The following is a 25,893-nucleotide window of genomic DNA, read 5'->3' as shown; positions in this document are numbered from 1 at the left end:
ATTTAAACAGGGCCCTTTGGAGTTTGGGGCTTCCCAGGTGGCTCAGTAGTAAGGAATCTCCCTGCCAATGCAGGAGACACAGGAAATTCGGGTTCAATCCCTGGTCAGGAAGACTCCTGGAGAAGCAAATGGCAACCCACTCCAGTATTCTTGCCTGGGAGCTGCCATGGACAGAGGAGCCTGGCAGGCTAGTCAGACATGACTTAGTGACTGAGCATGAGCACTTTGGGGTTTGCCTCCAGGGACGGAGGGAAGGCCAGCAACAGAGCTCCCACGTGCCCCTCACTCCTCTGCCTTGCTCACGCTCCTCACTGCTATCCATGTGCACCCACCACCTCTCTGAGCCACATTCCTTCTTCGCCCAAGCTAGCTGGCGTTGGCTCCCACCGCTCCCGACCACAGCTCTGGGTGATTCACAGGAACAGGCTGAAGAAAGTGGAGTCTCACCCAAGTCCCTGTTTCCCAATCGTTCTGTGCCTCAGCACCGAGTGTGAGAAAACGCATTAGTCAACACAGCCCGTAACTCTGTGTATCTTACAGCCAGCAGTGCAGAAAATCAACATGTCAGACTTTCCAGAACCAGCTAGTCACATTTCTCACATTCTGTATCATGCATTAAAGTCCATGTTCTGGAAAAGACCCTGATGTTGGGAAAGATGGAAGGCAGAAAGAGAGAAGGGCGACAGAGGATGAGATGGTTGGGTGGCCTTACTGACTCAATGGACATGAACTTGGGCAAATTCCGGGAGATGGTGAGGGACAGGGAGTCTGCAGTCCATGGGGTCTCAAAGAGTTGTCATGACTTGGTGACTGAGCACACACTAAGTCAGTGTTACCAAGGGGAAAGTTCTGCTGGAAATGTTTACAGCACTTTTCATAAATATCTAATTGAATGTTGTTTCTTGTATCTTAATGTAAGGCAGACATTTCAGTCTTTAAAGTCAAAAGTGTCTTGCTGAACAGCGTTGTCATCATTTTCCAATGACAATTTATTTAGACTTCTTTAAAAAAAAAAAACAAAACTCCTCTGTGCCCTTAAGATCAGCAAATTGGCTACATACGCCTCAGACGCTTCAACTGGGAATTTCCCCCTATGTTTGTGTGTAAATGTGTCGATATAAAAACAAAAGCCACCTTTCCTCTTAAAATTGCTTTAAGACCTTCCTAATTCACAGTGAAAGCTGGACTGGGGCCAGAGTTACTTGGTGAGCTGTTAACCACCTGCCTTTTCACTTACAACTCCGGCTAGAGGCTGACACCCAACGCCTGCTGCCTGGAGGCGGATAACTTCCTCTCTTTGCAGGTCAGGACTGGTAGCCACTTGTCTGCAGGAGACAGAGCATTTCAAATCCCAGGCCCCAGGCCTGATTTTGGAGAAAGGCTGACTACTGCGTTCCCAAGTCTGACCCCAGGCCTGCTGGGGAGCGTTCACTCACCACGACGGGGCTCGATTTCAAGTAGTCTGCCCACAGGAACTTGGAATAGGTCTCCCCACCGTGTCTTTCTGCACAGAGGGCCTAGTGGGAGCAGGCTGTAAAGGATGCCATCGAGCTGATAGGTACTGGGGTTTTAAGACGGAAGCTCTCTGAGTGCAAGGAAAGTATGTAGGTTGACCTCAGGCACTCGTCGGGTTGAATAAATGCACCTGGTGAGGGCCCAACGCAGCCGAGGGTCTCTCTGGTCCGTAGCAGATTTCATTTCATGATGGCGCGTCACATTTAAAGAAGGCTGGCTTGATTGTTAACGAGTTTACATGCTCAGAGGGTATGTAGTTTTAAATTCTTGGGCGAATGATCAAGGGGTTCACAATCCAGCCAGAATTTAAGTTGATTTTTTCCTAGGATTGATATCGATATTGTTGAAAATGTGCATTTCCCCCCATTCTTTGTTAACCTGGAAATGCCTACCAATGTGTGAAGGCTTCTAAGATGGTGTTATGAAAAAACTAGCATTTGCGTCCATTCCGAAATCCATATGTGTGCGTGCTAAGTCGCTTCAGTTGTGTCCAGCTCTTTGCGACCCACCAGGCTCTGCTGTCCATAGAATCCTCCAGGCAAGAACACTGGACTGGGTTGCTGTGCTCTTCTCCAGGGGATCTTCCCGACCCAGGGATAGAACCCGTCTCTTATGTCTCCTGCACTGGCAGGCAGGTTCTTTACTACTAGCTTCACCTGGGAAGTCCCCAAACCCCAGTGTAGCTTTGTTTAGAGTAAGGAAGTGATTAGGGTTTAAATGAGGTCATGGAGAGGGCTTCCTAGGTGGCGCTAGTGGTAAAGAACCTGCCACCTGATGGGAAGAGCTGACTCATTGGAAAAAACCCTGATGCTGGGAAAGATTGAAGGCAGGAGGAGAAGGGGACGACAGAGGATGAGATGGTGGGATGGCATCAGCGACTCAATGGACGTGAGTTTGAGTAAACTCTGGGAGTTGGTGATGGATAGGGAGGCCTGGCGTTCTGCAGTCCATGGGGTCTCAAAGAGTTGGACACGACTGAGTGACTGAACTGAACTCAAACTGCATAAAAATGTAAACCACAGGAAAGAGGTCAGCATTCCCTCGGACACAGAACCCAGTTGGAAGGTGGCAGAGAACTGCCTGAACACCTTCTGCTCTCTCAACCTTGATTAGGAAATGCTGGATGCTTCACCCCGATGGGTCAAGTCCAGACCCTTGGGGCCATGGGAACCTCCATTTCTGATAAGAATCTGCATGTTCCCAGCCCCAGGGCCGTAAGCAAAGGCTGCCAATAGGTAGCATCCTCACAGAATCTGCCTCCTACACCAGGAAAGTCTTTGGGCCCCGGCCCAGGGAGGGGCTGAAGCCCTCCCACTGCTGTGTGCAGAGCATCGTGTTTTTCACAGATTCAGACATGGAGCCAAGTCTCCGGATGGAGAGCTCAGATGGACTTTGACTTTCCCAAATCCTCGCTGGGCAGAACTTTGGTTATTAAGAGCATGGGCTCTGGAAACAACTACCCCCTTACTCTCTGAGCCTCAGTGTATCAGCTCAGATGCGAAGACAGTACTGAGTCCTCTTCACAGGACTGTTGCAAAGACTAAATCGCTGACCTTATGTACATAAACCCCAGTGTTTGGTTTATCAGTTCAGTTCAGTTCAGTTCAGTCGCTCAGTCGTGTCCGACTCTTTGTGACCCCATGAATCGCAGCACACCAGGCCTCCCTGTCCATCACCAACTCCCAGAGTTCACTCAGACTCAAGTCCATCGAGTCAGTGATGCCATCCAGCCATCTCATCCTCTGGCGTCCCCTTCTCCTCCTGCCCGCAATCCCTCCCAGCATCAGAGTCTTTTCCAGTGAGTCAGCTCTTCGCATGAGGTGGCCAAAGTACTGGAGTTTCAGCTTCAGCATCATTCCCTCCAAAGAAATCCCAGGGCTGATCTCCTTCAGAATGGACTGGTTGGATCTCCTTGCAGTCAAAGGGATTCTCAAGAGTCTTCTCCAACACCACACTTCAAAAGCATCAATTCTTCGGCGCTCAGCTTTATTCACAGTCCAACTCTCACATCCATACATGACCACAGGAAAAACCATAGCCTTGACTAGACGGACCTTTGTTGGCAAAGTAATGTCTCTGCTTTTGAATATGCTATCTAGGTTGGTCATAACTTTCCTTCCAAGGAGTAAGTGTCTTTTAATTTCATGGCTGCAATCACCATCTGCAGTGATTTTGGAGCCCAAAAAAATAAAGTCTGACACTGTTTCCACTGTTTCCCCCTCTATTTCCCATGAAGTGATGGGACCGGATGCCATGATCTTCATTTTCTGAATGTTGAGCTTTAAGCCACCTTTTTCACTCTCCTCTTTCACTTTCATCAAGAGGCTTTTTAGTTCCTCTTCACTTTCAGCAATCTCTATACGATAGAGATTATACTATTAATGTCTGTTATCTTTTCTTACTCTTGTCAGCATTTTTTTCTTCTTTCTATTCTTCCTTCATAGAAGTGATATCTTATTGTTACTATAGATGTGCATTGATTTTTTAAACTTTTGCTTCGAATTTCTGTAATAAATTATTCTCGGAGATTGATTGCATTCATTTTCACAAACTCCATTTAAAAGGTTGACTAAACCAAGTATGAAAAGAGTTCATTGTCACCAGAAAGGCATCCACAGGGCCCCTGGCCTCTTTTCCATCCATCTGGATAAAATCACCTGCTGGCTGAGAAACTGAAGCATTTATAATGGAGTTGAAACTCAGGCACTCCTTTCAGCCAGAAGGCTTCCTGTGATATGAGAGTTTTTCTTCACACGTTGTGTGTGAAGTGAAAGTGTCTGTTGCTCAGGCGTGTTCTTTTCTTTGTGACCCCGTGGACTATAGCCCACCAGACTCCTCTGTCCATGCAATTCTCCAGGCAAGAATACTCGAGTGGGTAGCCGTTCCCTTCTCTAGGGGATCTTCCCAACCCAGGGATCCAACCAGGTTTCCCACATTGCAGGTGGATTCTTTACCATCTGAACCACTAGTTCAGTTCAGTCACTCAGTCATGTCTGGCTCTTTGTGACCCCATGGACTGCAGCACACCAGGATTTCCTGTCTATCACCAACTCCCAGAGCCTATTCAGACTCATGTCCATCGTGTAGGTGATGCCATCCAACCATCTTATCCTCTGGCATCCCCTTCTCCTCCTGCCCCCAATCTTTCCCAGCATCAGGGTCTTTTGCAATGAGTCAGTTCTTTGCATCAGGTGGCCAAAGAATTGGACTTTCAGCTTCAGCATCAGTCCTTTCAATGAACATTAAGGGCTGATTTCCTTTAGGATGGACTGGTTGGATCTCCTTGGATCTCCTTGGATCTCAAGAGTCTTCTCCAACATCACAGTTCAAAAGCATCAATCCTTCGGTGCTCAGCTTTCTTTATGGTCCAACTTTCACATCCATACATGACTACTGGAAAAACAATAGCCTTGACTAGACGGACCTTTCTTGGCAAAGTAATGTCTCTGTTTTTTAATATGCTGTATAGGTTGGTCATAACTTTCCTTCTAAGGAGTAAGCATCTTTGAATTTCATTGCTGCGATCACCATCTGCAGTGATTTTGGACCCCAAAATAAAGTCTATCACTGTTTCCATTGTTTCCCCATCTATTTGCCATGAAGTGATGGGACCAGACGCCATGATCTTAGTTTTTTGAATGTTGAGTTTTAAGCCAACTTTTTCACTCTCCTCTGTCACTTTCATCAAGAGGCTTTTTAGTTCCTCTGAACTTTCTGCCATAAGGGTGGTGTCATCTGCATATCTGAGGTTATTGATATTTCTCCCAGCAATCTTGATTCCAGCTTGTGTTTATCCAGCCTGGCATTTCACATGATGTACTCTGCATATAAGTTAAATAAGCAGGGTGACAATATACAGCTTTGACATATTCCTTTCCCGATTTGGAACCAGTCTGTTGTTCTATGTCCAGTTCTAACTGTTGCTTCCTGACCTGCATACAGATTTCTTAGGAGGCAGGTCAGGTGGTCTGGTACTCCCATCTCTTAAAGAATTTTCCACAGTTTGTTGTGATCCACACAAAGGCTTTTAGCATAGTCAATAAAGCAGAAGTAGATGTTTTTCTGGAATTCTCTTCCTTTTTCCATGATTCTGCGGATGTTGGAAATTTGATCTCTGCCTCCTCTGCTTTTTCTAAATCCAGGTTGAACATCTGGAAGTTCATGGTTCACATACTGTTGAAGCCTGGCTTTGAGAATTTTGAGCATTACTTTGCTCGCATGTGAGATGAGTGCAATTGTGTGGTAGTTTGAACATTTTTGATGTTGCTTTTTTTTGGGTTTGAAATGAAAACTCATCTTTTCCAGTGCTGTGGCCACTGCTGAGTTTTCCAAATTTGTTGGTATATTGAGTGCAGCACTTTAACAGCATCATATTTGGAAGCCCCCATACATGTGAGATATAGTCTAAATCGTAGCACAGGGGAGTTACAGAGACTTCCTAACTAGTAACCACTCTGTTTAGGATCATCCAGTATCTCTTAGTCTAGCCACAAACCACCAACAACCTTGACCCCACTGATCCCAACCCATTTCTAATCCATTTCTAGGTGGTTTGACCCCATCCCCACCCCCAAAAATGGCAACCAAAGTGTCCTGGGAAGAGCACAGCCCGCAGTGGGCAGTTAGGGTAACTGCACATTGTCTGCTCATACGGCAGCCCCACGGCCCTCAGGACACTGCAGAGCTGGGGTGCACAGGGCCGTGCTCCATTACTCCGTCTTTGCATGCTGTGTGCTAAGTCGCTTCAGTCATTCACGACTCTTAGTGACCCCTTGGACTGCAGGCCACCGGGCTCCTCTGTCCATGGGATTCTTCAGGCAGGAATACTGGAGTGGGTTGCCATGACCTCCTCCAGTGCATCTTCCCAACTCAGGGATGGAACCTGTGTCCCTTGTATATTCTGCATTGGCAGGTGGATTCTTTGCCGCTGGCGCCACCTGGGAAGTCAGCTGTGTGCACCTTCATGAACTCTGCGTCCACCTGCTTCCTGGCCTGTTACCCTCTGCTCCCCACTTGCCCGTGGCTTGTCAAGCAAGCAGAGCTCTTTCTTTCTCTCCCGTCTTCACTGATGAGATCTGGAGAGAGGCCAGCAATGTTCCGCACGTGGGTGGGTCCCGTCTTTAGAGGGGCTGAAGGTGTGGTGGGGATTGAAAGAGAAAAGCGCACAGTGAGCTCAGACGTGGCCCAGCCCAGAGCACCCAGAGCAGGGGGCCAGTGTTATCAGTGCTGTTCCTGCAAAATGCGATGTGAACCTGAAGACTTTCAAGTGTCAGAAGTATCCACCTGGAGTTTCCAAATGTTTCCTCTAATTAAATTTTATTCATTTTAAAAAAGAATTTGAGATATATTTTTAAAGCATTATTTGGTTCTCCACCACATATCTTTGCCTTTTCATTATAGCTTTAAAAATGGACCTTGCGGACCTAGCAGAGAACTTGAATCCATCGCTCCAGGATTTGAGTCGAGCCTCAGCATGTCCATCCCTGAGTTTGGTCCATCACATCACAGTGAAAAAGGCGTTGTTCTGCTCCCCAGCATGGCTCCAGAATAGAGGCAGGAGGTCAGCTTTCTTTATGATCCAACTCTCACATCCATACATGACTACTGGAAAAACCATAGCTTTGACTAGATGGAGCTTTGTCAGCAAAGTAATGTCTTTGCTTTTCAATATGCTGTCTAGGTTGGTCTCAGTTTTTCTTCCTGCCTCGTTAACCGGGTCCTTTCTCCCCATCAGCTCATCAGGCCCATCTGTCCCCCCTTCCCCAAACCCTCCCTCTCTTCTCCCCTCAGAACCTTCTTTCTTCATTTCCGCTTCAGGTTCTCATGTCTCATTCTTTCTCTCTACCGAGTAGTTCGTCTCAGCAAAGAACCCCTGTCCTAGAAGAGCCCCTCTTGAGCCTGTGTGCCCCCTGCGCCCTCCACTCTGTTTCTTGGTGGGGAGGGTGGTCTGCCCACTGCATTTGTTCCCGTGCCAGCCCACCTTGAGGTGTGGTATCTCGAACCCCTTGACTCGGTATCACAATTTTCTAGAAACTTTTAAAGACAGCCCAATGGCCCTGGGCTCAACTTTCTGAGGTGTGGGGAGGGAGATGAAGAGAGGGAGTGCAGGCAGGGGTGGTAAACAGGAAGGAAATGGAAAGTCAGGATGGAGGGATGCTGATCTGACATCAAGTGATTTTGAGCTGGTATCAGGCTCACAAGAGAAAGTCTGTAGCCCTGTCTTGAGAAGCCTCACTGGGCAGGTGGGGTGAAATTGCCTGTCTCACCTGTGTGCAGCAGGAGGTGGGGGAACCCACCTGCCAGCATCCCTGACATGCCCACTGGCCAGGGCTTGCGGGCCTCTGTCCTCTCCACCTGCCGGCTGCGTTATCAGCCCTCAGGGTGTCTGGTCCAAGACCACTGAGCCAGGAATATAGGGCTGGCTCCCTTCTGCTTCACAGAGGTGTTGATGATCCATCCCCACCACATCCATCCATCCATCTATATCTATCTATCCAACTATGTTTATCCATCCATCCATCTATCTATCTGCTGACCTATCTAATGTTTATCTAATATCTACCTACCTACCTCAGAATGAAAACCACAATCACAGAAAACTAATCAAACTGATCACATGGACCACAGCTTTGTCTAACTCAATGAAACTATGAGCCATGCCATGTAGGGCCACCCAAGACGGACAGGTCATTGTGGAGAGTTCTCACAAAACACAGTCCGTTGGAGAAGGGAATGGCAAATCAGTTCAGTACTCTTGCCTTGAGAACCCCATAAACAGCACAAAAAGGCAAAAAGATGTGACACTGAAAGATGAACTCCCCAGGTCTGTAGGTGTCCGATATGCTACTGGAGAAGTGTGGAGAAATGACTCCAGAAAGACTGAAGGCAGGAGGAGAAGGGGACAACGGAGGATGACATGGTTGGATGGCATCACCGACTTGATGGACATGAGTTTGAGTAAACTCCGGGACATGGTGATGGACAGGGAGACCTGGCGTGCTTCAGTCCATGGGGTTGCAAAGAGTCGGACACGACTGACTGACTGATCTACCTACCTATCGTCTATCTCTCAAGGTCTCTGTTCTCTGTTTATCTATCTCTCTGTTATCTACTGACCTAGCATCTATGCATCTGTCTATCTATTGTTTAGTTGCTAAGATGTGTCCGACTCTTTTGCGACACCATTAACTGTAACCCTGCCAATCTCTGTCTGTGGGATTTTTCAGGCAAGAATACTGGAGTGGATTGCCTTTTCCTTCTCCACGGGATCTTGGAGGGATTGAATCCACATCTCCTGCATTGCAGGTGGATTCTTTACCACTGAGCCACCAGGAAGCCCTCATCTATCTACCAATCTACTACCTACCTACATATCTACCTTCGTATCTGCCTGTCTGTCATCTCTCTCTCTAGAGAGCTATTATCTGTTTATCTATCTATTATATATCTCTCTCTATCATCTGTCTACCTACCTACCTACTTATGTAACCATGTTTTACAGGTAAGGAAACCACTGCTCTGGGAGATCAGTGACCCTGCCAGGCCCCTCCTCCAGGAAGGACCCAGCTGGGCTCACAGTAGCCATTCCTCTCTCCAATAAGCCCTGCAGCCATCAAGGACCTGATCTGCCTAATTTCATCATGACATGGAGGGTTTAGGTGGAAAGAATTGGCTGCTTTGCCACCTGGCCCCTCAGCATTTCTTTTCAGGCTCAAGACAGAGCTGTGGCAGGTGTCCGATCTTCATCACGGCCCTGAGTGATGGCTGTGCCCCCCCGGGCCCCGCTATGAATCATCGCCGCCCACATCTCCAGCATCTGGGAGGATGGTTTACTACATAGGATGAAATAATAATTCAGCTCTGTATTGACAAGCCAGGCAGTATATACTTCCTTGTCATGAAGGGGTGTGAATACTGTGCCGCATTATTTAAATAGTAGGTATCTCAGCAGACGCACAAATCTAAATGGGCTTAGTCCACGTCCGTGTGACGGACAAGCACGCAGTCCAGGCTGCGTGGCCTCAATTGACCAAAGAACAATTGAGTCCGTGTTTTTGAATGTGGATCAATGGCACGCCATTGATGGCGTCGGCTGAGCAGCGGTTGAGCCTGTCACTTGAGTCGAGGGCCAGCATAGCTCAGTTTAAAATGACAGTAAGTGACCACCCCGTGTCAGCCCCGTGAAGCCCTCCTGAAAAATACACCATGAACTGCAGCCCTGTCTGCCCTCCGCTTTCAGTGATAATACAAGACAGCGCAAGAAAGAAATCAGAAAGCAATCAATTAGAGCTGAAACTCTGGAAATGTTCGGGAAAGATGAATACATGCCGAGGGTTCAGAAACAGGAGAAAGTGCGAGAGTGTGTGCGACAGGGCAGCGAGGCCGGGGCCGGCCCTTGTCTTTACATTTTGAGTTTCACCTCAGCAACCAAGCAGTGTGTTTTCCACAAAATATAATTCGGAGTTGAAGATCAACTGGAGGGTTTTTTTCTCTGAGAAAGCAGATCTCAGGGGAATTTTGTGTGGTCACTGTCAGTCAACAAATAAGGCTCCTCCTTTGAGCCCCTCTCCAGCACACACCCTTCAGCTTCACAGAGAGACAGCTGGCAGAGGAGGGACGTGGACGGGTTACCTGGGGAAGGTGGGCTGCAGTGTGACGGAGCTTCTTCCTGGAACAGGTGCGTCCAGAGTTAAGACTCTATTTTCAAACTCAAGAGATGGCAAGAGGGATGAGCAGCACAGACCAAAAATGTGAAGCGTCATTTTTAACTTCACATACATACATGTAATTTTGCAAAAATATATAAAATGACCAGAACGTAATGCTGAGTTTTGTTGCCTCTTTGTTTCTATGGCTGTCACTGCTACATACCCTGCTCCCTCCTCACCTTCCTCCTGAACCAAGCTAGGCTGTCCATCGCAGGGAGCCCACTGTGACCCATGCTGCTCAGCCACACACACACACACACACACACACACACACACACACACACGCACATCTGAGGTCACACACCATAGACCCCCGTCTCCGTTCTGTTTTCCCACTCCATCGTATCTGGTGGATGTTGTTCCCTGGCATAATTCTAACTCATTTCCAAAGCCACTTCTGATGCTTCATGGTGTGGACACTCTGTGATATATTCAAGCATTTCTCTTGATCTTGGGCCATTCACTGTGTTTCTGATGTCGGACCCTCCGAGCAGCGCTGTGTTGGTCACTTTTGTACTTAGTTCTGTTCAGTTCAGTTCAGTTCAGTCTCTCAGTCGTGTCTGACTCATTGCAACCCCATGGACTGCAGCACACCAGGCTTCCCTGTCCATCACCAACTCTCAGAGCTTGCTCAAGCTCTTTTGTACTTAAATCTTTATATAATTATAATTTTAATTAGTTCACTCAGTCGTGTCTGACTCTTTGTGACCCCATGGACTGTAGCCTGCCAGGCTCCTCTGGATTTTCCAGGCAAGAGTCCTGGAGTGGGTTGCCATTTCCTTCTCCAGGGGATCTTCCTGACCCAGGGATTGAACCCGGGTCTCCTGCATTGCAGGCAGATGCTTTACTGTCTGAGCCACCAGGGAAGCTTAATTTTCAGGATGGTTTTCTGGGAGCAGGACTTCTGGGTTGAAGTACAGATGACCCCTGACTTATGATGGCTTGACTCATGGTTTTCTGACTTTACGAGGATGTGAAAGAGACATGTATTCAGCAGAAAGCACTCTTGGAGCTTTGAATCTTGCTATTTTTCCTGCACGGACGGCACATGGCAGGACCCTCTCTCTGGGGCTGGGCAGCCAGTCTCCACCAGCCCCACGAGGACGAGGGCCAATGGCCCCGCAGGACAAGCGTTCGTCTTTCGCTTTCAGTGCAGTATTCAATAAACGTCACCCGGTATTCATCACATTTTAAAACATGTTAGATGCTCTTGCCCAAGTGCAGGCTAAGGAAAGTGTTCTGAGCACGTTTGGGGTAGGCTGGGCTAAGTTGTGTTGTTTTATAGGTTTGGTGTGATCAATGCATTTTTAACTCGGGTAGTCCATGGGATCGCAAAGAGTCGGACAGGACTGAGTGGCTAAGTGCGGCTCACAGTACATGTTCTACTTAAAACAGGTTTATCTGACATAATCCCACCATAAGTCAAGGAAGACCTGTCCTGTTTCTACAGCGAATGGATGTGACCTTGGGCACCAGCAGCCTCCAAAGGCTGTGACAGTGACATCCTTGGCTCTGTGTCCTGCCAGCCCTGGGTGTTTCCTAAATGATTTTCTCCATCTTGCCGAAGAAAAAGAGTCGATGCCTCACTGTTGCTCTAACTCACATGGAGTTTGGACGCCTTGTCACAAGCATGCCTGCTTCTTTGTGAGTCACGTTTTCTTTGCCAACTTTACTATTGGTTTCTTATCTCTTTTTTATTTTTAAGATGGGTTTTTTTCCTCCCTTTAAAGTTGTGCGTAGCACCCTTTCTGTCCTCTGCTTGTGGCCAGTCCCCATGCCTGATAGATGCCTTTGTGGCCGTGTTTAGGCTGGCCGGTGTTCCAGGGCCTTTCCGCCGGACATGTGGCCAGGTTGAACCCTCTTCCAGCCTAAAGTTGGCCACGTTGTTGTGACTACTTTGGTCAGTGGACTGTGATCAGATGTGAGGAGCTTGACATGTAGCCTGCAGACTTGGAGGACAAGCATGTTGTTTGCCAGAGTCGCTCCCTTCTGCTGGGAAACATCAACGTTCCAGACAGCAGCGCCTCTGGGAGCCTCAGTCCCTGAGTGTGACCGCAGAGGGAGAGCTCTGTCCACCCCACCGTCAGCAGTGGCCCCGGATGGGACTGGGGCTTTCGTGCGTTATCCTAGTTTAACCTGACAGACACATTGTCATGAAGAATTGACCTGCTGCCAAAGAAAGAGGGAGGGAGGGAGGAGGAGAAAAGGGAGGGAGAGAAGGGGGAGGAAAGAAAGAAAGGAGCAGAAAAGAAGAAGGGAAGAAGAGTAAAGGATGGAAGGAAGGAGGCAGGGAAGAAATGAAGGGAGAGAGGAAAGAAGGGAGGAGGGAAGAAAGAAGGAAGGAAAAGAGGGAGGGAGGGAGAGAGAGAGCAAAGAGCTACAGACACAGACGCCTCATTGACCTGAGGCCTGATCAACGCCTCGTGACCATGCAATTATTAGTCACTGTCTGGAAAGAGGATGATCACCTTGTGGTGATCAAATGTTTGGAAAACTGTTGGCTGTAGAAATTTTCAGGATAATCACAGCTGTGTAGCTCTAGAGCAAGACAGAAAATCAGGATATTTTCCCGTATACTGGTCACCTTCATCTATTCTTGGGGTTTATTGTAAGAAAGGCATGATCAGAGGAGAGCTGGTCCATTTGCAGGCAGTGAGAGAAGGAAATTGAGTAATAAAATTAGAGCAGAGATAAACAAATAGAGACTAGAAAAACAATATATAAAATCACTGAAAGTAAGAGTTGGTGCTTCCAAAATACTAACAAAACTGACCAACCTTTATCTAGACTGATGAAGGGGAAAACAGAGAAGATTCAAATAATTGAAATATGAAACTAAAGAGGAGATATTACAACCAAGGTTACGGAAGCGAAAAGGATTATAAAATATCAGGCAACCTCGATGAAACGGGTCAGTTTCAGAAACATACATCCAACCTGAAACAAACAACCAAAACTGAATTATGAGGAAGGGAGTGTCTGAACAGACCTGTAATTAGTAAGAGGACTGAATTAACGTAAAACTTCTCAACAACAAGAAAAAAGTCCGGACCACTGGCTTCACTGCGAATGCTACCGGACATTTAAAAAATAACTAAGACTAACTCTCCTCAAAGTGTTCCCCCAAACTGACGAGGAAGTGCCTCCAAGCGCGCAGTGTGAGACCATCCTTATGCTGACAGGAGGCCACAGGCAGACACTTCAGGAGAAGAAGGCTGTGGAACAGCACCCCAGTGCACACTGAGGCAGAGCTCGCCAGCAAAATCCTAGCAACGCAACAGCACGTTAAGGGCATTACAAACTAGAGATGTGATTGAGAGAGTGTTAGAGGCACAGTGAAGAAAGCTCCTTTAGAAACTAAAAACAGAGCTTCCATAAGCGCCTGCAAGCCCACTCCTGGGCACACATCTGGAGAAAAACATCACTTGGAAAAAGATGCACGCGCCACAACGCTCCCAGCAATACTATTCACAACAGCCATGACATGGAGACGACGGGAACGTCTGCCGTGGGTAAGGAAGGTGTGGCACATACACATGGCAGAAGGCCACTCGGCCTCAAAAGAGGAGCACAGTGCCATTTCCAACCACACAGATGGCCTAGAGGTGGCCAGACTAAGTGAGGTGAGGGAGACAGAAAAGACAGCTACAATATGATATCATTTATTTGTGGAATCTGAAAAAACGCCACAGGTGAGCTCATTTAGAAAACAGAAATAAACTCACAGACATAGAGAACAAACTTACAGTTACCAAAGGGAAAAGGTGGGTAGGGATAAATTAGGAGCTGGGAATTAAAAAATCCACACTACTGTATTGCTTGATCAATATTGCTTGAACTTTGACTATATGGACTATATTGCTTGAACTTTGAGCAGGAGTCAACTCCACCCCTTTCACGTAGCTTTCTCTCACGCCACGCCTCTATTCTATTGCCTCTTACCAACACTGTCCTGCACAGGAAATCAACTGGATTGGCCTTTTCCAGTGGAAAGCAGAGCCGACTGTGTGCAGCAAGATTTTCCCTTAGTATAAAAGGTCTAGAGAAGAAGCAGGGTCCCCAGTCACCGCTGTGACTCCCACCTCATTTCTGCTCCCCTCACTCAGAATGCTCTACGTCTATAAACTGGATTTACAGACACACACTGAAACTCACCGTGTATTGTGTATTTCCCAGAAGGAGCTTTCTGGCCACATGGCTTTATTCAAAAAGGTCATCCTTAGCAGGAAGAAACCACTTTAGGAAATATTTGTTACACTCTCTTGCTGTCAGGGGTGTTGATATGACATCAGGCTGCCAGCCATGTCTGTCCCCTCTTCTTCCCCCACATAATCAGAAAGGACCAAGGACATGTTTAAAACAATTATTACAGTTATTCAGCTCATCTCTCAACACTGCAAAAATAGCTATAAGTCAGGAGGTTAGCTTTTCCAATTTATTCTGTTGTAAACGGAGGTGAGAGCTTGATCTCAAAGTTACTGGAGGATGCAAAAAAAAAAAAAGGACACAGGCTGAGAGGGTGAAGAGGAATCATCTCTTCTGTGAGCATGAATCAAAAACAACATTCCGGGCATAGAACCCTGGGGGTAAGGATGTGCTGAAGTGTGCTCGGAGGTGGCCCGAGTAGCTGGTCCCGTGAGAACTGTCACCGCTCTTACGTACACCCCAGTTCGTAAAGGAGACTCTTCAGTGGGATAAAAACACTCAGCTCGTCTGGATTCTGTTTGGAAGTTTGGGAAGGCAGAAGCTGAGTGAAGGGGTTCCTCAACGGCTTTTAAAAGTGGTATGGGATAACAAAGGTAATGCTGCATTTAATTCTCACCGGAATACTTTCCACACTTTGCTCTCTCCCCAGAAACAAGAAAAGGCAGTGGCACTTGCATTGAGAAAGCGATACTCTTCAGGGATGTCGGATTACTGAGTTTGGAGGATGATGGCAACCCGTGTGAAGGAGCTGGTATTTCTGCACTGCAGACCAGGGGTGGAGCCCAGAGTTTAGGGTCCTCAGGATCCAGGAGGCTCCAAGGCAGCATCACCTCCCCAAAGGCAGCAATGATCCGGTGCCTTTGGTCACTGGGAAGCCACCCACAGCCCTGCCAGCAGGTCGACATGGATGTGAAGTGACAATCCCAAAGCAAAGTCTCCGAGGACAGCCGGCTGGCTCAGACCCCCACTCCCTGCCCTGCGTCCCTGCCCAGGACAGAGCAGATACGAAGGCCGACTTCCCAAACCCAGCACCAGCCCTGTCCCAGGCTTGTCTGGTGGGGGACGGAACTAGATCCTTGACTTTCATGCTACAGGCAGGACCTATTTCTCCCGAGACGGACATCTTCCCAGGACCAGCTGAGCACGTTTCTGGAGCGGTGGCCTTGGTTTCGCCACAGGCCTTGACGGCTTAGGTGCTGAGGGGCCGCCTGCCCTGGAGCTGGATTTTGTCTACAGGGAGGCTCCCAGCTGGGGATCCGGAGCCCGGCCTATTTCAGGAAGGCCTGGGCTGCCTCCTGTTATCAGTGCCCACAGCCTCACACTCGGGTTATCTGGAGCAGCCAGCCAGGGCAACGTGTGAAGTGAGGAAGCACTGAACCCCTGGGGACACGGGCTGTGAGTGCCCTCGGGGTTCCTGTCGGAGCTGAAGGGGGGGCGGGGTGAGGCCCTGGGCTGGGGCTGCAGGCATCCCCTGAAAGACTGGGAGGTTACGGCACCTTCGGGCCCAGCTCACCTCCGGGAAGGGACTAAGGTTGAGGGTTGACACACCTGGGCGACTCTGGACTCTCACAGGTTGAATTTGCTGCTGTTCAGTCTTCAAGTTGTGTTCATCTTTTACAGTCCATGCAACCCCATGGACTGTAGCACACCAGGCTCCTCTGTCCTCCACCACTCTTTCCCGGAGCTTGCTCAAACTCATGTCCATTGAGTCGGTGATGCCGTCCAACCATCTTACATTCTGTTGCCCCTCCTCCTCCTGCCCTCAGTCTTTCCCAGCATCAGGGTCTTTTCCAATGAGTTGGCGCTCCACATCAGGTGGCCAAAGGATTGGAGCTTCAGCTTCAGCTTTAGCATCAGTCTTTTCAATGAATATTCAGAGTTTATTTCCTTTAGGATTGACTCATTTGATCTTCTGGCAGTCCAAGGGACTACTGAAATAAAATACTCTTTCCAAATGCATACTGTGAAGGGGAATTTTTGCCCCAATTTGTAAAGTTGTAGTTTATTGCTGAAATAGCCTGAGGGTACCAGTACAAATGCAATGACATTAATTAAAATACGTAACAGCAGCAGAAAGGGTCATTTCATCATGCAAGTTCAAAAGAACAGGAAAACTCTTGGAAGATCTGTCCTTTCATCGCTGGGGAGAACTGGACTGAACAGGGGGGGCCTTGCCCTCCAGTTCCCGAGACTAAACCCAGCTGTGTCCTCCGTGACAAACACTGCCTGACTGTTCCAAAATGTTAGTTGAGAGCGGAAAGTGGGTTTTGCTCATGGATCTCCAAGGTCATCAGGAAGCAAAGCAAAGTGGTCTCCCTGTTGGTTTTGTGGTGTCCCATTCAGGGAGGTCCTGTCCCTTACACCAGCTCCCGGATGCTTGTAAAAGGTGATGCTGGTCGTGTAGACACTTGACGAGCAGGCCTTGGAGATGTGGCTGCCCTTGGCCCTCGGGAGAAGGCAGAAGTCCTTCTGGTGAGAAGCTCCCTCCTCGGGTTCCAGGATTTCCTGATGGGAAGTGCAACAGGTGACATTTGGGTGATGAATAGACTCCTTGCGGGGGGCGGGGTGGGGGCCGGGGCATCACACCCGGGGGCGCTCACGGGCAGGTCATCAGCAGAGGAGGAAGAGGCCCACAGTCTGTCCTAGGAGAGCAGCCCCAAGCGGCGGAGCTGCTGAATAGACTCCTTGCGGGGGGCGGGGGGGGGCGGGGCATCACACCCGGGGGCGCTCACGGGCAGGTCATCAGCAGAGGAGGAAGAGGCCCACAGTCTGTCCTAGGAGAGCAGCCCCAAGCGGCGGAGCTGCTGGACAGGAGTGGGGACCAGGGAGGAATTTGCAGGTGCCCCGGCCCTGGCTCCCGGGAGAGGGACACCCAGTTAGGACCTGAGCCTGGAGTCCCTGGGGTCCCAGCACCCGGTGGACACCACTGACTGGGCCAAGTGGCCTGTCCAGAGAGCGGCTCTGAAACAGGAATCCTCAGGGGATGAGACAGAGAAAGGGGCCTCTTGCCTCGAGATTAGAACAGAGACCCCGGTGCCATCCTCTCCTGGACGCCTCTCCCCGTGTCTGCTGTGGCCCCACTCAGCTTCCAGATGGTCCTTCCATCAGGATGACCCCACTCATGATCCCCTTGCCTCCAGGGTGGACAGAGGGGGAGGTCACGGCAGCCTACTTCCTCCTGCCTTGGAAATCACTGGGCTGCAGCCTGGTCCTAATTCATCCAAGAGCCCTGTGGGCCGCACCCTCTGAGGCCCTGAGAGGGAGCTGCTGTGTGTGTGTGTAAGTGTGTGAGTACGTGCGTCTCTGTGTGTGTGTTTGTGCAAATTGAGTGCAGGGAGTGGGGAAGGAGAAGAACAGAGTTGAGAACCAGAGACCAAGATGAGATATGACTTAGTAACTGAACAACAACAACAAAATTTAATCAAGAGGAAAATTATTGTTGCTGCTGTTCAGTCGCTCAGTCGTGTCCAGCTCCTTGCGACCCCGTGGACTTCAGCACACCAGCCTTCCCTGTCCATCACCAACTCCTGGAGTTTGCTAAGATTCATGTCCATTGAGTCAGTGATGCCATCCGACCATTTCATCCTCTATCATCCCCTTCTCCTCCTGTCTTCAATCTTTCCCAGCATCAGGGCTTTTCCAATGATTCAGCTCTTCGCATCAGGTGGCCAAAGTATTGGAGCTTCAGCTTCAACATCAGTCCTTCCAATGAATATTCAGGACTGATTTCCTTTAGGATAGACCAGTTGGATCTCCTTGCAGTCCAAGGGACTGTCAAGAGTCTTCTCCAACACCACTATTTGAAAGTATCAAATCTTTAGTGCTCAGCCTTCTTTATGGTCCAACTCTCACATCTGTGCATGACCACTGGAAAAACCAGTAGAAAAAAGAGGAAAATGAGTAAGCAGAAAAGGAAAGACAATGCCTACCACCAGAAAAACTTCAGGAAATCTGATTGCAAATCACACACGCAGAGAGATGTATGTGTGAGGTTGCAGTCACTGCTGTTGTTCTTCTTAATTTATCCTTTGAAAATTTCAGCTTATTACACTTGAACAGTGGAGGACCCAGCCCCAAACACTGGGAGGCAGGGTGGGCACTCGCTTCACAGAGGACTCGGGGTCCAGGGGGGTTGCATCCATACGGGAGCCCATCCTGGGAACAGTAAGTTGCTGAGAGCTGACCTGTGACAGGAGGGCCTCTGTCACATAGAGGGTCCCTCAAAGCTTGATTCAGGGTTAGGGGCTGCCCTGGGCCTTCAGCCAGAAGTCCTGCCTGCCCACCTATCTGTGAGCATCCTGGGGCCCCAGAGTGCACCTCACCTGTGGACTCAATGAAATTTGGGATGGAGCCACTTAGGATGAGAATGCCCCAGAGAACAGAGACAGGCAGAATCCATGGAGGTGGTGCCCAGGGTCCAGCCTGGGGCTCACAGGCTCTTTTACTTGTATAAGGTTACATCGTGTCTGTATCTGCGTCACCTGTATCTACACCTGTATGCATATCTCCATCTGTATCATCTACTCCTGTGCCTCTCTCTACGTATTTACCTCCACAACCCTATACTTAGAGCCACACCCATCTCTATTAAGATTACACCCCTCACCTAGAGATCATCAATATCCACACCTGTATTTATAACAATGTCTGCATCATGTACACCTGCTCCTGTATCTCTGTGTTTATTTCTATACCTATATTCGCATCCATACTGACCTCTATACTCTCATTTTAAATGCAATTTGGAGAAAATGGAGAGGTATAAGGTAAAAAGAGGTCATACCTAGAGATCAGCATGAGTGCCTAATAGTTTCCTGATATATATGTTTGTCCCATCTTCTACCTAATCGGAATACCTCATTTATATTCTCAGCCTCTGTTTCTGCATTTAGGCTTGCATCATACATGCATTCTTTAAAATCATTATACATCCCTATTGCTTGAAAAACTATTCCCCAGACAGCCCTCCCACAGTACACAGAAGCCTTCCCGGGAGGTTAGGTGTTTAGACCTGGGCCATGTACCCTTCAGTGGTCATCTCCGAGTGAAGCTGCTTTGGATGTGGCGCTGCGGTCTAGGATTTCCACCTCACACTTGAGCTGTGCAGCTGAGGTGTAAACACGTCCCGGGCATCCTGGAAGCACTCCCCGCATCGCTCCCTGGAAGGTCTGCCTGTGTCCCCAGCGCTCACTGGCTTTGCGCCCTAGCGGGGAAGGCGCCCAGCATCAGGGCTGGTCCTCGGGGGCCCAGGGACCCTGTGGCAGGAACGCGCGCCCGCTCAGACCTCAAGAGAAGGCGGACGCCGTCCACGTGCTGGAACTGCCGGGTTGTTTCACTCAAATCTGACGCCCCCAGGGGATTCACACAAGTCATAACAATTTTCACAGAAACTGTTGACTTCAGATGTGTCAAACATCCCGTGAACAACAGAAAATCCAGATCATGATGTCCCTCAATACGGGCTTCTCTTAGGCTCGCCTGGGAGCTATCACAGTCCTCAGAAGTGGTTAATGCTTTTATAACAATTGTGCTGTTGCATAAAATTAACCTTGGATTATCTGGAAATGCATAATCCCCTGTTATCAGCCACTTCTGTTAAACCCTTGCTAAGTCGCTTCTTTCGGGTCTGACTCTTTTCAACCCCATGGACTGTAGCCCACCACGCACCTCTGCCTATGGGATTCTCCAAGCAAGAATACTAGAATGGGCTGCCATGCCCTTCTCCAGGGGATCTTCCTGACCCAGGGATCGAACCTGTGTCTCTTGTGTCTCCTGCATCGGCAGGCGGGTTCTTTACCACTGCCGCCACCTGGGAAACCCCTTAAACCCTAAGAGAAGGCATTCAAATGTTGAGAACTGCTGAGTGCATAAAGCCGACAGGACCAGGTGTGAGGAGCCTGGATTAAGGACACAGCATTGAACTGGGTGACAGCAATGGGCAGAGAGGGCAGCTCTGAGGCTGCTGGACCCTGCACAGGCCTTCAGATAAGCCCTTCCTCTCTGGGGGTCTGGATGGACCCAGGACCACCGTGGAGCCCAGGCTGCATGCACTTGCACTCAGGCGATGACAACACAGCATACTTCCAGCTGAATCGGGTTGGTCAGAGGGGCTTTGGGGGAGGTTGCCCCTGGTGGGGGTCAAGCCGACCAGTTTCTGCCTCTGCCACCCTGGGAGGCTCTAGAAGGGATGGCCGATGTGATGCAAGGGAAAGGGGGTTTGGGGCCTCTTTGCAAGGTCTCGGGCAGCCCTGCGCCATCCCCCAGCCTCCCACTCCCGCTCCTTCCTGATGGCATCTCTGCCCAGACTCCTCCATGACATCCACCCTGACAGCTCCTCCACTGGTAACTTGCCTCTAAATAATATCTTATGTTTCAGAGAGTTATATTCTCTTTTCTCCTGGACCGACACTCAAGTATCTTCATTAGGGGAACGCATCCAAATAAAGCGTCTAGTTTCTGAAAGCTCGGAGGACAAAGGTGCATTTCGTGGCCGATGTAAGGAAACTTGTCGGGAGCCCGAGCAAGCTGAGTGCTGTGTCCATTAACAGGAAGCTGGTGTGGTTTGTCTGTGATTTCGTGATGACAAGCCCCCTGGTACCTGTGCTTGCCTCTCAATGCACTTGTTTGCTCTGCAGTGAAAGCAGGGCCTCCCCTGACACCTGTGTGTTTCTGGTTGCATTCAGTCCCGCCTCCTAGGGGCCGACCTGGCTCTTCCACTGCTGAGGCCACCTTCCATGTGATCAGATGGAGCTCTGACGCTCTGCACCCCTGGCCTTCCTCATCTGCTTGTGCTCCTCGTCCATTGGCTCCTCGGTCCCACGCTGAGCACCCTCACTGGGGTCCTCACTGTCCGCCTGCATCTGTCCACGGCCTGATGAGCACCCTGCAAAGTCACAGGTGGTGGTAACACGGCACCCTGGACCGGAGAGCCCTTCTCTCCCGGCCAGAGGCAGAGTGGGGTTAACCCTGAGATAAGGACCTGCACATTTGTCAGATGAGACCTTTATTATCACCCATCTTGATTTGTTTTCCCTGGAATGACACAGTTTATTTCTTGCGATGTTTATGTGTGCGTCCTTTAAATATATCCACCCATCCTGACGCAACTTGCCTGGAATTTTTTTCAAACTAATAAAAATATTTTTGGAGCATAAGAACAAATATTTCACACCTTGTCAAGGTCTTTATTGCTGCTCCGTCTCACAGGTGATAGGCTCCAGGGCTATTTTTCAGATAAAACCCACTGAGGAGGTTTGCTGGACGAGGCTCCTGTTCCGTTGGCCTCAGACATCTCACTTTCTGTTTTGACAGGTCAGCACGGGAGCTTGTTAGGAGGCATGCATTCACCTACCTGTTCCTACAAATTCAGAATAGGCATATTCCATAATCTAAAAAGCATTCGGAAATGTACACAAGCAAATGACGGCTAATTGCTCTGTGCATAGGTGGTAGGCCATTGTCATTAATCTTTAAACCATGTTAGAAATTAATCAACAGGACTGGAAGACAGAGTCATCTATCTCAGAGCAAACCCAACAAAAATGACTAGGTAAAACACACAAAGTCAAAACGGACACTTTCGGTCCTGATGGGTCCGGGTGGAAGCCCGGGTGTGGAATTCCACGGCTGTCAGGCCGGTGCTCCCACGCACTCTGGGTGAGGACGGTGACGCCTGCACTGGACTTGGGTCTCAGAGACACAGTGCCTTCCCCAATGAAGCCTGAGGGCAGCCGTGTCTCTAACATTCCTCACTGTCATCACGAAGGCCTGATTCCAGGTTTCTGTTGGGTGGTCGCTCAGCAAATGCCCACTTGTCACAGGTGCACACTGGCCTGGAGAAGGCAGGCGTCTGCCCGGTGGCACCTCTGCTGGGGGCTCAGCAGCCCACGGTGGGAATCTGAAAAAGGTAATGGAGTTCATCTCTGTGAGGGGTGGGGGGCGAGGTGTAATTACGATGCTGCCGTGATCACCCAGAAGGAGGAAGAAAAAACAGGATTAAAACGGAGCCGTGAAATGTGAGCCTTTGGTAATTTTCTGGTGCCGAGCAGAGTCTGTTTGGTGCAGGGGGTCTGGGTGATGCTGAGTGATGTGGAGAAGCAGCCACTCGCCCCAGTGCCTCTCCCTCTGTCTTCCTCCCTCCCTCCCTCCGTCTTGGTCTCTCTGAGTCGCTCTGGATGGACAGACAGACAGATGAGTGTCCAGCTGGCTCGCACGGGGAGGCCGGGCCCCTCTCTGGGCTCTGAGGATGAGCGCCAGCTTCTGGATCCACCTTGTAGACATCAAATCATGACTTCGGAATTTCAGAAGACAAAACGATAACAGACTACAAACTGCATCAGATCCTGTAATAACATGAGGCTCATTCATAGGCAAGAGTTCGAAATCAAGTTGACTGCTTCCTTTCCACTTCCTGTGATTTTTCTGCACACTCTTCATGGTCACTGGTGTCCGAGGCTTCCTGCTGAGTGAGGGACATTGGCCCCGCTTGGCCTGAACTCCCTGATGTTGCTGCTCATCCCGTGTGGCCCACCACGGACCATTCTGTGTGTGAGCATAGCCCACATGGGTGGTGTGGCTTTGCACACCGCCTCTGCCCTGGACCTGCCGGCTGTCTGCACCCTCACAGAGCAGTAGACACACATGGTCACCAAAGGCTGCCTCCACTGATCCTGAAAATGCTTTCAATTTAGCCCCCTCTCAGATGGCAGCCCACTCTAGTATTCTTGCCTGGAGAATCACACAGACAGAGGAGCCTGGCGGGCTGCAGTCCATGGGGTCACAGACAGTCAGACACCACTGAAGTGACTTAGCAGCACTCACTGTACATGATCCCGGAAGTTAGTCTGAGCTCTGGGCTCATATTCAGAGCTCAGAGTAATTCAGAAGGGAAGATGCATGAAATCATCCATCCGAGGCCTGGTCGGCTCCACCCTGGGTGGGGAGAGTGAGGCTGTGCACAGGTCCCAGCCCGCAGGGAGGGGAAGGAGCCCCCAGAGGAGGCGTTTCCAAGCCAGGGACCAGCTGGGGGAACATGGAAGGTGTGTCAGGAGAGCCCCTCACTAGCAGACTCAAGGAGGAGACGTCTCAAGGCTCTCTTCCCTTGGCTGCACTGTGCACTGTGTCATATGGGCTCCAATTCCCCAATCAGGGATGGAGCCTGCACCCCCTGCAGTGGAAGCAGAGTCTCAACCACTGGACTGCCAGGGAAGTCCTTTAGAACTCTATAAGGGGAGAATCTTCCAGAATCTCGGTCCCTCATAGGAACCTTAACAGGACTCAGGTTCCAGGGGCAGCCCCTCAGCATGACTGCTATGAAGACAGACTCTGCTTCTCGAAAGGGGAGGGGAGGTCATTGTCTAAATCACCACTGCTAATGTAGCTGAAAAATACTTTGGACACCTGATGTGAAGTTCAGTTCAGTTGCTCAGACGTGTCTGACTCTTTGCGATCCCATGAACTGCAGCATGCCAGGCCTCCCTGTGTATCACCAACTCCCGGAGTTCACCCAAACCCATGTCCATCAAGTCAGTGATGCCATCCAACCATCTCATTCTCTGTCAGCCCCTTCTCCTCCAGCCTTCAATCTTTCCCAGCATCAGGGTCTTTTCAAATGAGTCAGCTCTTCACATCAGTTGGCCAGAGTACTAGAGTTTTAGCTTCAGCATCCATCAGTCCTTTCAATGAACACCCAGGACTGATCTTCAGAATGGACTGGTTGGATCTCCTTGCAGTCCAAGGGACTCTCAAGAGTCTTCTCCAACACCACAGTTCAAAATCATCAATTCTTTGGCACTCAGCTTTCTTTATAGTCCAACTCTCACATCCATACATGACCACTGTATGTTCCTGATGTGAAGAACTAACTCGTTTGAAAAGACCCCGATGCTGGGAAAGATTGAAGATGGGAGGAGAAGGGGATGACCGAGGATGAGATGGTTGGATGGCATCACCGACTCAACGGACATGGGTTTGAGTAAACTCTGGGAGTTGGTGATGGACAGGGAGGCCTGGCATGCTGCAGTCCATAGGGTCACAAAGAATCAGACATGACTGAGCAACTGAACTGAACTCAACTGAATGTAGCTGAGTTTCCTCTCATTCATTTGAGAATAAATTTTGGGAGGCACGGCTTCTGATAGTAGATAGTCTTGAGTGAGAACATCCAGAAGGAGACAGGAAGGTGACAGGGTCCCCATGAGGAGCAGGGGTGACAGGCAGGACACAGTGCCCGTGTGGGGGCCCCGGGATTTTTTTATGTCCCCCTCGGATGCCAGTGAGGACCAGGGGTGTCATCTCATGCCTCCCTTTGAACTATTTTTTGGGGGGAGGGGTAAATATCATCATGGAGAAGGGAATGGCAACCCACTCCAACCCATTCTTGCCTGGAGAATCTCATGGAAGGAGGAGCCTGTTTGGCTACGGTCTATGGGGTCGCAAAGAGTCGGACACGACTGAGCAACTAACACAAATACCATCAACTTTTATAAAAGTCTGACCTGGGACAGAATACAAAACCCTCAACCTGTGCATGCAGCTGGGGGTCAGAGCTTCTAGAAGCCAAGAGTCCGCACAGCAAGGGCACCGCCCTGCGGCCCCGGTCTGCAGGCGTCCCACCGTGACACTTGATAAGCGTGTGTCAGATGCGGGTGAATGCCTGTCACCAGCTCCTCCCTCGTCCTGGGCTTCAGATTCCGCAGGGACGTCTGATTGGGTATTTCTGAGTATTTTTACCCCACGTTGAGCTAATGAGACCCTCCCACACCCACCATCTCTTCACAGCTGCAACTGAGACAACCCCAGCATTAAGGTGTGCAAATGACTGTTCTGTCCCAATTATTCTTGTTAAGATCATGTTAACTGCTATGACTGTTGATCTTTATTTTACCAGAAGAGGACTCCGAGCTCACATCCTCTGGATACACAGAGGCTGAGTCCATGCTCGGACCCTGAGCCGATGCATGTCCTGTGCTGGCCCCTGACCTCCCAGTAGGCCTCTTGCTTCCCTATCACCTGAGCCGTCCATGCTGGCCTGGCTTCCAGGCCAGCAAACACTTTCCTCTGCTCCTGAAGATTCAGGGGGTCAGCTGGGGCTTGCAGGGCCTCCAGGGTCTCCCCTGAAACTCTGAGCCCAGAACCTGAGGAATCCAGCCAGAAGGAGGGGCTGAGGAACCCAGGACCCCGGGCCCGGCTCCCTGTGGGGCTGTTTCTGACTGAAGGGGATCCAGGTGTGAGGGGATAAGAGAGGGTGCCGTGAAGGGCACCTGGGCTTCGTGCCCCCCTCCCTGGTCCCTTATGGTCTGGGACCTTAACGATGGATTTGGCCACGCAGCATCACTCAGAAGTGTCCGGGGAGTGTATGATTTCCTTGGTGCTGTCTTGCCACGGCAAAAATTTGAAGTGGCGAGCCAGTGTTCCAGCCAGGTTACAGCTCAGTTTTATTAAGCAAACAAAGGAAAATACATCC

Source organism: Bos taurus, chromosome 20 (assembly GCF_002263795.3).
Source record: "Bos taurus isolate L1 Dominette 01449 registration number 42190680 breed Hereford chromosome 20, ARS-UCD2.0, whole genome shotgun sequence".
Taxonomy (NCBI): Eukaryota; Metazoa; Chordata; class Mammalia; order Artiodactyla; family Bovidae; genus Bos; species Bos taurus.
The sequence above is the reverse complement of the archived record's forward strand: the minus strand, read 5'-3'. Positions refer to the sequence as shown.